Genomic DNA, 17,137 nt, shown 5'->3' on the forward strand with positions numbered 1-17,137 from the left:
ATCTAGCAATCCATGCCATCTCTTAATGGCACACTGCAGTAGAGGGGGATCTTCCACTTTGCAACCTACTGTAGGAGCATAGGAGCCAGTGGTCAGGGAAGGGCTAAATTATTCCAACCTATTCTTCAGTGTCCTATTTATTGTCAAAGTATGGAAAAGGGCCCCCAACCATTGTGTTGTATAGAGCCCCAAAGGGATCTAAAACAGACTATACACTACATTATAACTACCCCAAGTTTTGTTTGCAGGCGCATTTATGTGCTTTACATCTTTGTGTTTTATTTTAATACATTTTGGGCTAGTTGATACATGGAAGTTGCATGAAAAGTATTGCATTATACACACACATCATTAGACTGAGAAGTTAATCAAGATCAACCTTTGTTAAATTCACATTTTATTTATCCCAAGGAAGCAAAATAAACCATCCAGTGACACATTTCCAATCTCTAAGGAAAAAAAAATTAAGTCCTGGTCAATATATGGAATCGGATTAACGTCATGGATAAATCTCCAGATATTTATTCCGTTAATAGTGTCAATATGCAATTTCTCAAAAGAAAGGTAAACAATTTTTAAATCAGCTGCTGAATTTGTGATTACCGTCTCCTTCCACAGAATGACTGTCCTTATCATGGCCAGTAAGAGAACTGTTGGGCTCCAGTATTAGTTAGTAGGAGTTTGGGCAAGCATTAGCGATAATGCAACTATGTGCAGTGCCAAGGTGCAGCTAAGAGGGTGTGACTACTACTCCCTGGCAAGGGATACTTTGTACCCACATTCCTCACTCTCCTTGGTCCTTAAGAGGTGCCCAAAACTTTATCTAGTGTAAAGATGTACAGTAGTCCTACCAGTCCCTTAAACAATGGTAAACACAAGTATGTATCACATGCATTTATCCATTATCTCATACACCCCAGGGTTTTATTGCCTGGGGCAGGGCACTGCTGCTTAGTTTTCTGCCAACTATTATTACTACCATTCCCATCTTAGATTTCCCCCGATTGGAACCTATTTACTGTATAAGCATAAGTGATGCAACGGCCTAGGTGCATCTATATTATAGTACATTAATCTTCGTCTGCCAGTTACCTGCCAGTAATTCCATTTGTCTGCATCTTTCTGCAGATATTCACAATTCCTATTTGATTAATGCTATTTGCAAATAGGAACACTGTACATTCTAGGCCATCTATAATATTATGGATAGATAGAAAGAATGAATGATATAATATAAAGAATAATAATAATAATAATAATAATAATAATAATAATAATAATAATAATAATAATAAAAAGGGCAGTGATCCATGTGGAACGTAACTAGTGTCTTTATCCCAGGCTGAAAACCAACTACACTCATGGGCATCCTTTTTCACTAGCCCTAGATCATCTTACATACTGATCTGTTATTTAGTTGTATCAATCTCTGTGGTAACATTCAGATATTTAGTAATTACTGGTTATTTATATAGCGCACACATAATCTGCAGTGCTTCAAAGAGAATATTTGGCCATACACATAAGTCCTTGCCGCAGTGGAGCTTACAATCTATATTCCCTACCACATGTACATGCACACACATATACACACTAGGGTTGAGTTTTTATTTTTTGTTGGGAGCCAATTAAGCTACAGTATATTCTTGAATTGTAGGAGGAAACGGGAGAAAACTTACTCAAGCAAGGGGAGAATATACAAGCGTTACACTTTTAGGGCCTTGGTGGGAATCAAACCCAAGGCCTCAAGTGCTGTGAGACAGTAGGCTGACCATTACACCATGTGATGAAATGCACAACTAAGACCCAGTCATCCAATCATTTAAGAACCAAAAACATGCTGGTACATTTCCTGTTGTGCAAATGTGTCTGACTGTCCACCTGCCACATACCTAGAGACATATTCTGGCTTTTAGAGTTGCTCTTGTAAAATCAGTCTGCCCCGCATTTCTGGCATCGTAAGTCTGCCTGTAAATAAATATACATATTTTACTAGAAAATTCAACTTACATTTGTCCCTTCTTTAATATCAACATTGTTCTCCTGACACTTAGGCCCTCATTCAGAGGCGGTCGGAGGATGCAAGCGGTCGCTCAGAAACTGGGCGGCCGCTTGCATCCTGACCGGCCTCCTCTGTTTCGGCCGTTAGGCTGTGGGCTTACACCCACAGCTCTAACGATCGCTAGGGTGATGGTCGCGATGGTCATAGACCATCGCGACCATCAGGCGTACGACGAGACCCTAGGGTAGGGTCTCACTTATCGTAAGCCCCGGAGAGCTTCTGGCTCTGTCAGAGCCGGAAGCTCTCCACTGACATCACTAGTCAGTGGAGAGCTTTCCATGGGAACGCCTCAGTTTGGGCTGCCACCCCCCCGGCCCGCCTTCCAAACGGGGCGAGCTGTCAATCAACTTCGACAGCTCGCCCCCTTTGGAAAGAGACCCGCTACGACCGGCGCTGTCGGTCATAGCGGGTCTCACGCATGCGCACGAAGGAGCCGGCTCCTTCGTGCGCATGCGCACTGGACAAACATCAAGGCGGCCGTGCGGTCGTAGACCGTACGGCCGCCTCTGAATGAAGCCCTTAGTGTGGTTTAGTTTCTTGTACATCTTCAATAGATCGTAAGAGAAAGATGATGTCAGGACTACATTAATTACATGCGTCAATGTTGTCCATTTCAATGGTGTCATTATATTGTTAGAAATAGGCATAACAATGTGTTGTATAAACCTGGAAGATACAAAGGCATACTATTGATGGTATAGGTCATAGCCTGATTACCAGATCCTCCAATTACATTACGACAAGGGGTATATTTACTAAAGTTCTATTTTAAGCGATTTAAAATCAATCAAAATAATTCAACATTGATGGTGTTTCTGGGGCTTAATCAAACATTTACTAACATTTAAAAAATCAAAAATTGTCTGTTGGTAAATATGTGATTTAGCCTCAGAAACACAACATCGATGTTGATCGATTTTAAATTGATCAATATCAATTAAAATTGATTAAACCCTTTAGTAAATATACCCCAACTGAGTTGGAATAAAACCTGTTAATGCCCCCTCTCTGTAGTGTAAAATGAGCCACACAAGTGCACCTATCCTGCATTTAGGGCCTGATTCAGACCCACTCGCGAGCGGCTGTCCGCTCGCAAGTGGGGTCGATGTTCTGCACTGAGCATGCGCATGACGGAGGGAGCTCCGTTGTGCGCATGCGCCAGACGCGACGAGCGAAGGACTTTCCTTCGCTCGTTGTGTCTGATCAAAGGGGGCGTGCTGTCGATGTTGATTGACAGCACGCCCCCTTTGGTGGGCGTGCCGGGGGCGTGCCTCCCTGACGGGGGCGTTCCTAAGGGAACGCCTACCGTCAGAAGCCGGCCCACTGACATCACTAGTGATGTCAGTGGGAGTGATTTTGGCTCTGATAGAGCCAAAATCACTCCGGGCCTTGTGGTTGAAAACATCAACCGCAGGCTCCGGCTCGCAGTTTCGATGGTCGCGATGGTCAAGACCATCGCGGCCATCAAACTGCACGCTCGTATAGGCTGTGGGTGGTGACCCACAGCTATACGAGCGTCCAGGAGGACGCTCCATAGTTATGGAGGATGGCCCTCATTCAGAGCGTGCGCTCTGCTCAGAGCGTACGGCTCTGAATGAGGGCCTTAGTTATCACTGTACTGATCAGTCAAGCTGACAACTTCAGGCAAAATTGTGCTTCTCCTGACAATGGGCTCATTCATGCAGATACAGACCTATGACATCACACAATTCCATTTGTGTTGTGATGATTGGCTTTCTACAGTATAATAAATTGTAATAATGTCTCCTTTAGTGGTAAGTTATCTGCTCGCACCCTCTCCATCATTTTTCCTGCTGAATTTCAGATGGATCTGAATAATGTTACAGCAGTTGAGGGATGACCGAAGACCCGGTTAGTGTATAGAGCTGTCCAGAGGTCTTTAAGATTTGCAAACTGTTGCTGAATATACATTATGGAATTTTCTGAACTTGAAAATCATTCACAGATAAGGCACACATACAGTATCTACAGTATACTCTACTTAACCCCACATTTACGATAAGATAAATATAAAATGTTTAGCAAAATAATAGATTAAAAAAAGGCATATAAGTTTACTGATGAAAATAAGAACATTTTGACAATCTACAGTATGTAAGTGGATAAATTACGTATTACATTTTCTGCAGCACAAACAGATGTATAGAGATGAGCGGGTCCGGTTCTCAAGAGGGGCTGCTGTGTCCATCCAAGGGTTTGTGTGTCCATCAAGGGCAGGGGCTTCTAAGTCTATCCAGGGTCTGCTGTGTCCATCTCTGCTGTGTTCATCCAGGTGTTGCTGTTGCTGTGTCCATCCAGGGGCAGTGGCTGCTGTGTACATCCAGGGGCTGCTGTGTCCATCCAGGGGTTGTTGTGTCCAGCTAAGCAGGGGCTGCTGTGTCCATCCAGGGGTTTCTGACTGTGTCCATCCAGGGGCAGGGGCTGCATTCGTAAAAAATATTGACACTGTAAGTGGAAAACACAGTGTATTCGTAAAATATATTGTCACACTAAGTGGAAAACAGTGTATTCATAAAAAATATTGACAGTGTTAGAGGAAATGCAGTGTATTCGTAAAAAATATTGTCACACTGTAAGTGGAAAACGCAGTGTATTCGTAAAAAATATTGTCACACTGTAAGTGGAAAATGTAGTGTATTCGTAAAAAATATTGTCACACTGTAAGTGGAAACGCAGTGTATTCGTAAAAAATATTGTCACACTGTAAGTGGAAAATGTAGTGTTTTCATAAAATATATTGTCACACTATAAGTGGAAACTTCCCAATTTTACAATTTAATAACACACAGCAATAAAACAATTCAACTTTTCACTTCTTTCCCCAATGATGCATAAATGATTAGTCTACACGCCTACTACAAGTTCACAACAAAGTGCTAAATAAAGTGCATAATATATTAAACATAATTACATCACAAACGCCTCAGCTGAGATTCACATACACATATTTTCAAAAGGTGAAAATAGAGGATATGGTTTAAAAAATGGAATAAAGCAGCTAAAACTGCATTCTCTGATTATAGTGTCCCTACACATGGACCCTCTACCTGGATTTCAGCAAGGCAGAGGGGCAACTTCATGCAACCGTATTCCAGAGTGCAGCTGCTCTTCCTGTAGCCCAGGTCAGAAGATATGTAGGGGGTTTGGTGATATGGACTAAAATGGAGCTCACATCCACTAAAGTGGACAATGACTTCCCAATCTAACAGGGAGAGCAGCTGTAATTTATACACAACACAGGATGAGATATAGGCTTGGGAGCTGGTATAATCTGGGGTGATGGTATGGGCTGGGGTAACGATAAAAGCTAGGGTTATAGACTGGGGTGACACCTGGGCATAAAACCAGAAAAGCCACATCTTGGGTGTGGAATTATTTTAACCCAAATCCTGACAACAGTTGTGAAGGGATCTGTACCATTTGTAAAGCCAAAATTAGTAGAGAATCGAGATAGGGACCTTAACCATCTAGGAACCTCCACCCTGTTACATCATCTGCAGCGCATCCATCAGATGTCATCATCGTCATCATCATCCCCATCAGTGTGTACATCTTCTTCACACAAAATTAATTTGTCCCCGTTGGAATCCACCATTTCAGACGCCTCTGTATTTTTTTTATTTAATTGCTGGTAAAGGTCTTCCTCATGGAATTTGTAATTCACTTGATGAATATCATCTTTTCCACATTTTGGGGAAGTAGCCTCATAGCCGATCACTGACAAAGTTCCCGACTGTGCTGAAAACTCTTTCTGAGCACACACTGGATGCTGGGCAGCTAAAGTAAAACAAAGCCAGTTTATGCAAGGGCCTCCAAATTACATTTTTTTTCCTGCCAGTAGTCAAACAGACTGTCTGACATGCCTATTTGGATGCTATCATTATTTATTTATTTATTAACAGTTTCTTATATAGCGCAGCATATTCCGTTGGGCTTTACAATTGTAAACATTAATAGAACAAAACTGGGTAATAACAGACAGATATATAGGTAGGAAGGCCCTGCACTCAAGCTTACAATCTATCATTAACATTTTTTAAATAGTCCTCAACCATTCTTTGAATGGTGACCATATCAGATGGAGTCACGGTAGAGATCTCATTAATTGTAGGCAATTCTGAACCGACTGGATGTCAAAACTTGGTTGTGTTGACTCATCTGCATTACCAGTGGGTGTTTTGAAAGTATAGCTTTTTCTCAGCAGATGCACTTCCTGGAGAAACTGAAGGAGAAACCATCGCTGCATCATCTGCCACTTGAGCTGACAATTTGCCTATCAACAGCTCTTTACATCTCTTCAGATCTGTGTCCATTGGGAAGAAGAAACAATGTCTTCATCTCTTCTGGGATGAAAATCCACTCCCAGCCGCAAGAAAGATACAATGTAAGACTTAAATTTCAAATCTGAAATCTTGCATTTGCTCTGTTCTGCTTGTCCACATATCTGTGCTGGTTAAGTGGACAGTGGGTACAATGGCAGTTTGGAGGCTACTAACTAACTACTGTATGTTTTTTTTTAATGTCCCTGTACAGGTTGGGAAAAAGTTTCAAGTGGAATCTTTGCAAAAGATTATTTAACAGTCAATTGTTTTGGAAAGCACTCTTCCTGGTTCCCTTCTGGGATGAAAATCCACTTCTAGCAGCAGAAGCAGGCGCAGGATTCTCAAGAAAGACACAACGTAAAACTTAAACATTAAGAGGGGTATTCAATATGAAACGTTAACTTCACTGTCGAAGTTAACGTTTCATATCGGAGTTTTTACCTGCGTTAAAGTACCGGGTGCGCGCCCGCTTATCCCCGTATTCAATATAAAATTAACGAAAACGGGAGCCTCCGAAGTTGGATTTGCGTAAAGTTACGAATTTTTCCTTAAAAAAATTGTAAGACTGCCCTAAAGTTGTAAAAACATGGGGGATCACTATGGGTACCCCCGTTTTAGCCTTTAAATGAAAGTCGGGGATTTAAATAGCTGAAGCAGGTGTTTTTCCCGACATTGAAGAAGTGATGCAGAAGAGCACTTAGGTTTTTTTTTTTTTCGTTTTTTTAAGTGGTCCCATCAAATTTGTGGTACATGAAAATGGGTACTAGCATATTTTGATGTCCCTAAAGTAAGTTTTTAAAAATTCTGCAATAGTGCACCTGCCACTATAAATCTATTCTAGAAAACACCTGCCGCATACTTGCAGAATAGCCCTGTACCTATTTCCCTATTGTTAATCATTTTTTCCCTTTTTTTTTTTTTTCACCCCAATTTTTTAAATAATTTTTTGGGGTGTCCTATTTTTTTAAACTTTTTTTGACACAGTCCTTTTTAAAATGTCATTCCCAGGGGTGCAGGCTATTTTTTTTAAGCCTGCACCCCTAAACCCCAATTCTGCACTTTTTTTCGACACCTATTCAATGGTGAAAAGTTATCACCGTTTTTATCAAAGACTTTTCAAAACTGCGATAAGTCTTTGAAATTGAATACGGTGTAAAACTAAAACCTGCGATAATGAGGTCATAAGTGCGATATTAACGCAAAAACTATGTTATCGCTCCCATATTGAATACCCCTATTAATCCGAAATCTTGCATTTGCTCTATTTCGCTTGTCCTTCTGTGCAGGGTAAGTGGACAGTGGGTACAACGGCAGTTTGAAGGCCATCAGCTAAATATGTTTTTTTTAATTTCCCTGTACATGTTGGAAAAATGTTTCAAGTGGAATCTTTGCAAAGGATTTTTTAACAGTCATTTGTTTTGGAAAGCACTACTAGTAGTCTTCCTTGTCCCTTTCTGGGATGAATATCCACTCCCAGCAGCAGCAGGCTCAAGGATTCTTCTGGGGCAAGGACTGATGTAACTGAGTAAAATATTTTTTGTAAATGCCTCCCCTCCTCCCCTCCCTCATAAATTTACTTAGGAATCAAAAAATTAAATTAAATTTACTACCAATCAACCCTTCCTGTCCCTGCCTTCAACTACATACATACTCCAACTCCCTCAGGCCTCTCTTGAAAAATAAAAACATTTGTTTCCTGATGTGCCATGTTGGAAGTTGAACTGTCACATGTTTGTGCTGCCCACTGCTGCCGGTTAGCTTAGTGCAAATTTTGGGCCTAAACTGGATGAAAACAATATTGTAAGCTGTGAGGAAAATTAGTGGAAATTAATGTTATAGAGGTTAATAACACTGTAGGCACAAAAACAGGCCCAAATTATGTTATTTTAGCTGTTTTTATGATTTTTTTAAAAAAAAATACAGATTCAAAATCAAAAACAAAAAACAAAACACGAAAGGGCGGTTTTGGCAAAACCAATCCAGATCCAAAACACGAGGATATACAGATCCAAAACCAAAACACGGGGGTCGTCGCACTTCTCTAATTTTGTACAGCTGGACCAGTGGTGTCATGTAGCTGGAATTCAGACAGAGGTTGTTTAGTTTTCAGGGCAGTCAAGCAAGGTTGGTACAAGCTAAAGTTTACGGAGCTTATTTATCATTGGTGGCCATGTGTGCCCCAGAAAGTATCATTCCTTTGCCAATGTGTAGGTACTGTACAAATAAAGAGCAAGCTTTGCCCTAGGGATGTACTGTATGTATAGTAGTATGTGTACAGTTAGGTATAGTGTACTATTTTACAGAATGTCTCCCAAATTATCTGTACAGCCCTGTACATGTATATGTACAGAATAACTATATTTTAATGTATTCATTGTGATCTTCCTATACAAAGAATAAAAGGATATTCAGATCTGTGCTATTGCTCAATATATGGTAGAATAGATTTATTCTTAAATAATAACCAAAGTGCCGACCTTATAAAAATATTTATTCATAAGAATAGAGTATTAAGTTTTGTCAGTAATTATTGGAAAGGGAGACAGTGGTTCGGCAGTCTAATGTGCTTGTGTTTGACAAGGGTGAGTGTTATATGCTGTGCTTGCATTATATATAATAGGCCGCCAGCCACGGGGTCCGCAGCAAAGCAAGCTGTCAGCCACGGCAGGGTCCAGAGCACACCTACTGAGCATACAGTCCCGCAGTACTTGGAACACGTTGCTTTGTCACCCAATCACCTCGGTTGAGAGGAAACATTTTACCATTTTTCAACCCCTTAATGGGTTGAATTTTGAAAAATACCTGCTCAGTGAGTGCTTAATATTCTCCCCGAATGATATGTTTCTGGGTCCAGGGGTTTGGGCAATGCGTTGATGAGTCACTCAGGGCCTGATTCAGAGCCGGACGCTCTGATAGACCGCTATCTCTGAATCAGGGCGTTTTTCTTTTTTTGCCTCCGGGCCGCTCGCACAGCTATTGCGAGCGGCCAGGTGATGGTCGTGATGGTCTCCACCATCGCGACCATCGGGGCTTGCGAGAAGACCCTTGCAGTAGGGTCTCGTTCCCGCAAGTGAGCTTCCGGCTCTTAATAATAATCCGTTAGGAATGCCTCCGTTTGGCCAGCCACCCCCCCTACCCTCCTCCAAAACGGTGCGAGCTGTCGATCAAAATCGACAGCCGTCCCCTTTTGGTGCGAGACCCGGAGCGACGGAGCGCCCCGTCACTAGCCGGGTCTCGCGCATGCGCACGTCGGAGCCGGCTCCGGCGTGCGCATGTGCAGTGGCCAAACATCGACCCGCTGAATCAGGCCCTCAGTCAGGACACTGTACAGGGGGAGGAAACATTTTAGCCCTTTTCATCCCCTTAGGAGTTGAATTTTGAAAAAACCCTTCTTAGTTTGTGCTTATGTCATGGAAGACACATACTCCCCGAATTACATGTTTCTAGGCCCAGGGGTTTGGGCCAGTGAGTCAGTTAGTCAGGACATTTGTTTTTATATATAGAGATATACCATACATTTTTTTTATATATTTTATTTTTTTACTCTTTTCATAACTATACCTTGAACATGATTGTAAAGATGACTTTTCTTCTGCCATGTTTAACATATCTGGTTTTGGAGTTCTATGAGCACAATTGGTAAGATGCTACCGTGTAAAATGCATTTTTGCCATAACCTCCAAACATAAAGTGCGGCTTAAAGTAATGGTCCTGTTTACAACTTGCTTCATTAGAAAGGTAATTGAATCAGTACTTTACTTGTGACTCAAAGTGTCAGCAGGCGCCTGCAGTCACACTGTCACTCACTACTTTTAAGGTAATGTCCCCTGTGTGTCAATTATCCCCTAACCACAGAACCCTCTGCAGGCTCCCTTCATTTATCTAATTGTGCTGAGTTGCATTGTTAGCTGGGAGATGACAATCGGAAGTCTGCATTTTGTACACAATGTGTAATTAGAGGTGAATATGTTTGCCTTGCCTTATCTTCATAAAGCAGCTTATCAGTGCTGTCACACATCAAGACATCACTGGCGTATGAATGGTAATACAAGATCGCCATGTCACAAAGCCTTCCTCAGTTTAGCTATTTACTTATGTGCCAAACTACATGAGTTAAATACTCTGGACAGCACTTACCCAGGTAACACATTTCAGCCTTTCTGCCATTAAAGTGCCTGCAATGCTTTATAGCTGATACCTGTGTTTCCCAAACAAACAGCACTTTTATTTTACATTGTTCCACTGTCTTCACTTAACATATCTTCTGTACTTTGTGACCGTAAACATTAGCAACACTCACTGCTGCAGCAAATTATAACCCAAAGTAGTTCTACAAGACAAACTCCAGCTGCCATTGGGCCTGATTCAGCTGTGGACGCAATGCTGATATTTTACACAGATTCATTGTTAGCTCCTGCACATGCGTGTCAGCGGCACTGCGCACGAGTAGCGATTGATTTGCAATGACGCTCAAGGGCGCCGAGTGGGGGGGGGGGAGCGGGTACTAATTATCCATGTCCGGGCTTGCTGGAGGGGCCCGGTGGGGGCCCGGGTCCGGTGCCGCCGCCCTCCTCCCTGTCAGCTGAATAGCCCAGCACACGCCTCTGTGTACTGGGCTGCAAAGGGAGACTGCTTGCTTGCTGCTGCAGAGCATCAGCAGCAGCTGTCTCCTCTGTCTTTGGGAGGGAGAGATCATTCTGATCGCGCCCCCCCTGGATATGCGCTGGGCTGGGGGGCTCACAGTGCCCCCCTCCCCAGTGCGCAGCAACGCATCCTGACGATGCAACAATGTATTTTTTTCCTTTTTTTTCTTAAGGGGGAGTGGCCACATCGTCCGCTATTAGGCCTTGCCCCCCTTCACCCGGGCCGGGCGTGGCTCTTGGCAGCCCTGATTATGATCACACAGAGGATTAATTTGCAAAGTGAGTGCCAGGTAGTCAGTGTTTGGGGGAGGCAACAGGGAGTGGTTAGAAGAACACAGGCACTTTGGACCGTTTAAACACTGTTTTCTGGGCATCCATAAATTAGTTCTTGCAGTAGGAGAGCCCTCTGTCTGGAGAACTGCTATATCTGCAACAGAAAAGACTTACTCATAAGTCTGATCGCTGCCTGATCTGCGTTCGATGTTTCCGGTTGTGTGCTTGAGCGGCGGATGTGAGATGCTTTCAGTGGACGTCTCTAAGCACTGGACGGCGAGTGGCTCATTAACATATTTTTTCAATTGTGAATCCGTGAGAGTTCGCAGCTGCGATGGCATTTGCGTTCACATCTGAATCAGGAGCATTGCGTTTTTTTTTTAATCAAGTGATATCACCAAACACTAAGCCATAATTGCCAACATGCCCAATTATAAATTTGCACAAAAACAAGCCACTCCATGACCCCTCCAAATCATGTCTATATCTGCATGTGCCCAAACTGTGGCCCTGATTCAGAGCAAGACGCTCTGACAGAGCGCTCGCTCTGAATCAGGGCTGTCCTTCATCATTTTTAGAGCGGCCTCCTGGCCACTCGTATAGCTGTGGGTGACCACCCACAGCTTTATCGAGCGGCCAGGAAGATGGTCGCGATGGTAAAGACCATCGCGACCATCGGGCTTGCGACGAGACCCTTGTGGTAAGGTCTCGTTGCCGCAAGCCCTGGAGTGCTTTTGGCTCTATCAGAGCTGAAGGCACTCCCACTGACATCACTTGTGGGTCTGAATTAGGCCCTGTGTCCATTCCAGGAAAAAAATACTTCTGGTAGCCTTTTTGGCAAGTTAAAACCCAGAAAACCAGGACTGTCAGAAAGTGAGGGCTATCAGTCTTTGATGCTTGAAAAGTTTTGACAACATATTTATGAGAGTCCATGAAAAAACTCTGGGCCTGATTCAGAGCTGCTCATAAACGGCCGCTCGTTCGTCCCTACCGATGTTTTCACAACTGCGCATGCGTACGGATTTTAATACGCATGCGTGAACCAGTCAGTGCGGCCGAAAATCGTGTGCTCGCTAAATAGCAAATACCTGCTATTTTGAGTGACAGAATGAGGCGTTTGTGGGTGGTAACAGGGGAAGGTGCTTGAAAACGGGGAGTGGAGATCCGAACGCAGGCATGCTTAAAGGTCAAAACGGGCGCTTTAAGGGTGTGCATAATTAACAAACATTGACCACGTCACTTGGTTGTTTTATAGTCAGAACTGCTCGCAAGATTGTGGTAGGAAAAACCAACCACAAGAATAGCGAGCAGTTCAGACGCCTTTCGATGTATTCGATTAATCTAATAAATAGCGGACATGACATATGATGCGAGCGGCCAGGGGGTGTTTTTTTCAAAATTACGTTTGCATGTTTTGTTCACTAGTTCAGACATAGAGGCGTGAACAGACCGCAAAGAGCGAACGGTTCATTTAAATAGCCGGCCCCTTTTTCTGAACGAGCGAGCGCAAATAGCGTCCGGCTCTGAATCAGGCCCTCTGTTAAGTATAATTTTTTATTGCTGAATATACAAGCGCCCATTACTGAACAAAAATGGCAAACTGCGAAACTCTCTGGAAAAACACTGCAACATTGTAGTCTATAGGTGCTGGTTTCAAGCCGTGTGGTTTAAAAACAAGCACAAAAAACATGCAGCACATTTAGGGCCTGATTCAGGTTGGTTCACAAGGCTGCTTTCACATGCACCCGCTCGCTGTGAAAATATGCTAATGAATGCAATCGCACGGCAATTGCAGCACTATACCAAGAGGCCCATCGCTGTATAAAGCCGCCCACTTCCCATGACATGCATCCGCAAGTCAGCAAAAACATCGGTAACATCGAGTAACATTGAACCCATACTTGCAATTATGGTTGACCATGACCTGCCGCACAAACTGTAAACTGCTAAACTTCCTGTCGCCTACTAGATCTCGGGCTACATATACAATCGCAGGGGCTTAATTATGCACGCCCCTGTAATGGGGTTCAAATGCACAGGTACGCCTGTGTTTCCCCGACCACCCCCCTCTCCACCCCTGAAGGTCACTTCCTGTCAATCACTGTGTAATGGGACTGCGTGCTTACTGCGATCGGTTCACGCACTACGATGCATACGCATGCACAGAATGCAAACATCGGCCGGCTGCATGCGAACGCAGCCTTGCGAACCAATCTGAATCAGGCCCTTAGTACAATTCTCCATGGTGCAACCACTGTCTCTGCCATTTCCCCAAAAACTTCACTGATGGTAGCGGTAATACACATTGCTGTAGAAAGAAATTGTATTTGTTTATATAATTGAATTAAGGCATTAACTACGGTTTTGATTTTTATTTACATGTTTTGATCCTTTAAAAGAACAAATTTAGAAAGCATTAAAAGAGCATTGTGGCCAAAAAGCAGAAACAATTTATAGGAACATATTAGGATATCTTCAGAACAGGCAAAAGAGATTACATTATCTGTTTGTGCATTAAATACAGAAATTAACTTTTAGTAATTACGTTGTCATTCTTCTGCCGGCTTTGTTTTTCAATTAACAGAAAGCCTGATGATTTGTCTGTCTTCTACATTACATGGAATGCCAGTGGCCTTACGGAAAGAAGAGGGAGAAGAAAGATATAAGAAATAACTAAAGCACATACAAGGCATTAATGATTGTTTATAAAACTGCAAAATTAAACACTCTCGCTCAGTGTCGGACTGGTGCATGAAGGGCCCACAGGAGGAATGCAGTGATAGGGGCCCATTCTTAAGGGTGTGTCCAGCCACCAGAAAAGTTTGGGCAACCATTAGAGAGTGAATGATCTGGGCCTCTGTAAAAATATACAGTATATATAGTAAATACTGCTAGTGCATGCATGATAATGTACCAGATAAATGCCAGCAATACATTGTAGAAAATATAGGCCCTCATTCAGAGCCGTACGCTCTGAGCAGAGTGCACGCTCTGAATGAGGGCCGGCCTCCATGAAAATGGAGCGTCCTTCTGGACGCTCGTATAGCTGTGGGTCACCACCCACAGGCTATACGAGCGTGCATTTTGATGGCCGCGATGGTCGAGACCATCGCGACCATCGAAATTGCGAGCCGGAGCCTGCGGTTGAGGTTTTCAACCGCAAGCTCCGGAGTGATTTTGGCTCTATCAGAGCCAAAATCACTCCCACAAACATCACTAGTGATGTCAGTGGGCCGGCTTCTGACGGGAGGCGTTCCCGTGGGAACGCCCCCGTCAGGGAGGCACGCCCCCGGCACGCCTACCAAAGGGGGCGTGCTGTCAATCAACATCGACAGCACGCCCCCTTTGATCAGACACAACGAGCGAAGGACTTTCCTTCGCTCGTCGCGTCTGGCGCATGCGCACGACGGAGCTCCCTCCGTCGTGCGCATGCTCAGTCCATAACATCGACCCACTTGCGAGCGGACAGCCGCTCGCGTGTGGGTCTGATTCAGGCCCATAGTCCTGTACAGTATAATGTAACATATATAATGTATAATTCAAGTGCAGAGTTTGGAACCTGATGCATAGAGGAGGGGGTGGGCCCCAAGATAGTGGGGCCCACCGGGGGATTCCCCTGTACCCCTGTGGGCCAGTCCGACCCTGCTCCCACTGTATTTGCAGTATATGTCAATTCCAGCTACATTTGTACTGATTTCCACACATGACCTTGTGGATTTGCAGGCCAACATGGCAGTGTCTCCTGGGATGCACAAATTAGCATTTTCTGACGAGAGGGTTAAGAGGCTATGTGTATTCTATAAATGCTGTTAGCGTATCTATAATGGGTGCAGGGTAGTCAGTGCACCAAAGCCCCTGGGTTCAGGGGGGCCCACACCGCACATCCTGCACCCATATAATTATTACTTACCTCTCCAGAGTCCTGCGTCGGCCGGCGTTGCAGACAGAAATCACCGGGTAAATGGCGCAGCAGCCATTTTCCAAGTAATTTGCAAATGCACAGTAGAGAAGTCTCCGGGAACATAGCGCAGGTGCCATGTTCCCTGAGCCTTGAGTATGCGCAGTAGACTCTGGCACAAAGCCTACTAGTCAGTCTACTGCGCTGCTGGAGAGGAGGGGGCCTGCAGGCAAGCCTGTAGAGAGCTGATCCGGGCCCCGATAACTTTCAGGGGGTGTGGCCTAATTGTGGGAGGTGTGGCCATGAACCCTTAGTAAAAAATAGAAAAATAATTGCAGCGAGGCGCACTGAACAAGGGGGGTGCTGTGAGCCCCTCAGCCAGGGGCAAATACAGGGGGCATGATCAACGTGATCAGGGCCACAACTAGGGGGGGGGCTAGAGGTGAATGTGCGCCGGATTTGAAGGGGTACTGAAGGGCTGACTCAGCCCACGCAGACTCCGCGGTGGCTTGGGGGCTGCAGATTCCATGCAGACTAGACGTCTGCATTGGATCTGCTGAAAACGGTCCTCCAAAAATGGCCGCTGCCTAGGAGGAGACAGATGCTAGAGGCCCTACTGGACCTCTAGTGTCTGGTAGACCAGTGCATAGCACATAGCGTTCACGGAAGTGCCGGGAACACTGGCGATGCCAGGAGAAGATGCAGAAAGCTGCATCTTCTCCCGTGAAACCCCTGGCAATGAGCGTAAAACCCCTGGCAACGAACGCAAAACCCCTGATAATGAGCATGAAACCCCTGGCAACGAGCGTGGAACACCTGACAACAAGCATGAAACCCCTGGCAACGAGCATGAAACCCCTGGCAACGAGTGTGAAACCCCTAGCAATGAGCATGAAACCCAGAGCATGAGACCCCTGGTAACGAGCATGAGACCCCTGGCAAAGAGTGTGAAACCTCTGACAATGAGCATGAAACCCAGAGCATGAGACCCCTGGCAACGAGCATGAGACCCCTGGCAATGAGCATGAAACCCCTGGCAACAAGCATGGAACCCAGAGCATGAGACCCCTGGCAACGAGCATGAGACCCCTGGCAACCAGCATGAGACTCCTGGCAACCAGTATGAAACACCTGACAACTAGCATGAAACCCCTGGTAATGAGCATAAAAACCCTGGCAACGAGCAGGTGATTTAAAAGTAATTAGAAGCCTCACTGTGGGGCATAAAATGGTGTCAGAGGCAAATATGTAAGTGACACTTTGGGAAGGGAAGGGAGGGGGTGCAAAATTACTGCCTTGCCCTGGGTGACAGATATCCTAGTTTCGGCCCTGGTGTGATCGCCCTCCCCGCAGTCATTGAAGACTGCTTCTACTCAATTCCAGCAGCCTTCCTAGCCCCAGTGCAGCCCAGCGCTGGGTAGATGGGAAGCTGAAGGGGGGGGAGCCGGCGGTGAACCTGGGCCCCTCCAACAAGCCTGGGCCCGGGTAATTAGTACCCGCTCACACCCCTCTGGATGCCTATGCACAAAAGATGGTGTCACCTAAGTATGTACTAAATCGACAAATGGGAGCAGCTTTGTGCATCCAAATGTTTTTAGACAACCTTTACTAACAATATTACACCATACAATAGTGAGCGAACAAGGTATAGCATTTTATAGTAGACATGAAAGCACAGCCAAGTTACAGCCTGGGTATTCCATCAGAACCTACAAAAGAATTGTAATATTTGACATCCAGGGCCTGGTAATTGCGTGGAGTTAACATCAGTGGCCATCATCATTGGACCATGGTTAAATGTATGGTTACCACCTTGTAGTAACTTATTCTATGGAATGGAGGTGCGGTGGGGATTATTTAAAAAAAAAAAAACAAGTTGAGAAACACTTTCAAAACAATCATGACTTACGAGAGTTGA

Source organism: Taudactylus pleione, unplaced genomic scaffold (assembly GCF_031769625.1).
Source record: "Taudactylus pleione unplaced genomic scaffold, aTauple2 ptg000707l, whole genome shotgun sequence".
NCBI classification, from domain to species: Eukaryota; Metazoa; Chordata; class Amphibia; order Anura; family Myobatrachidae; genus Taudactylus; species Taudactylus pleione.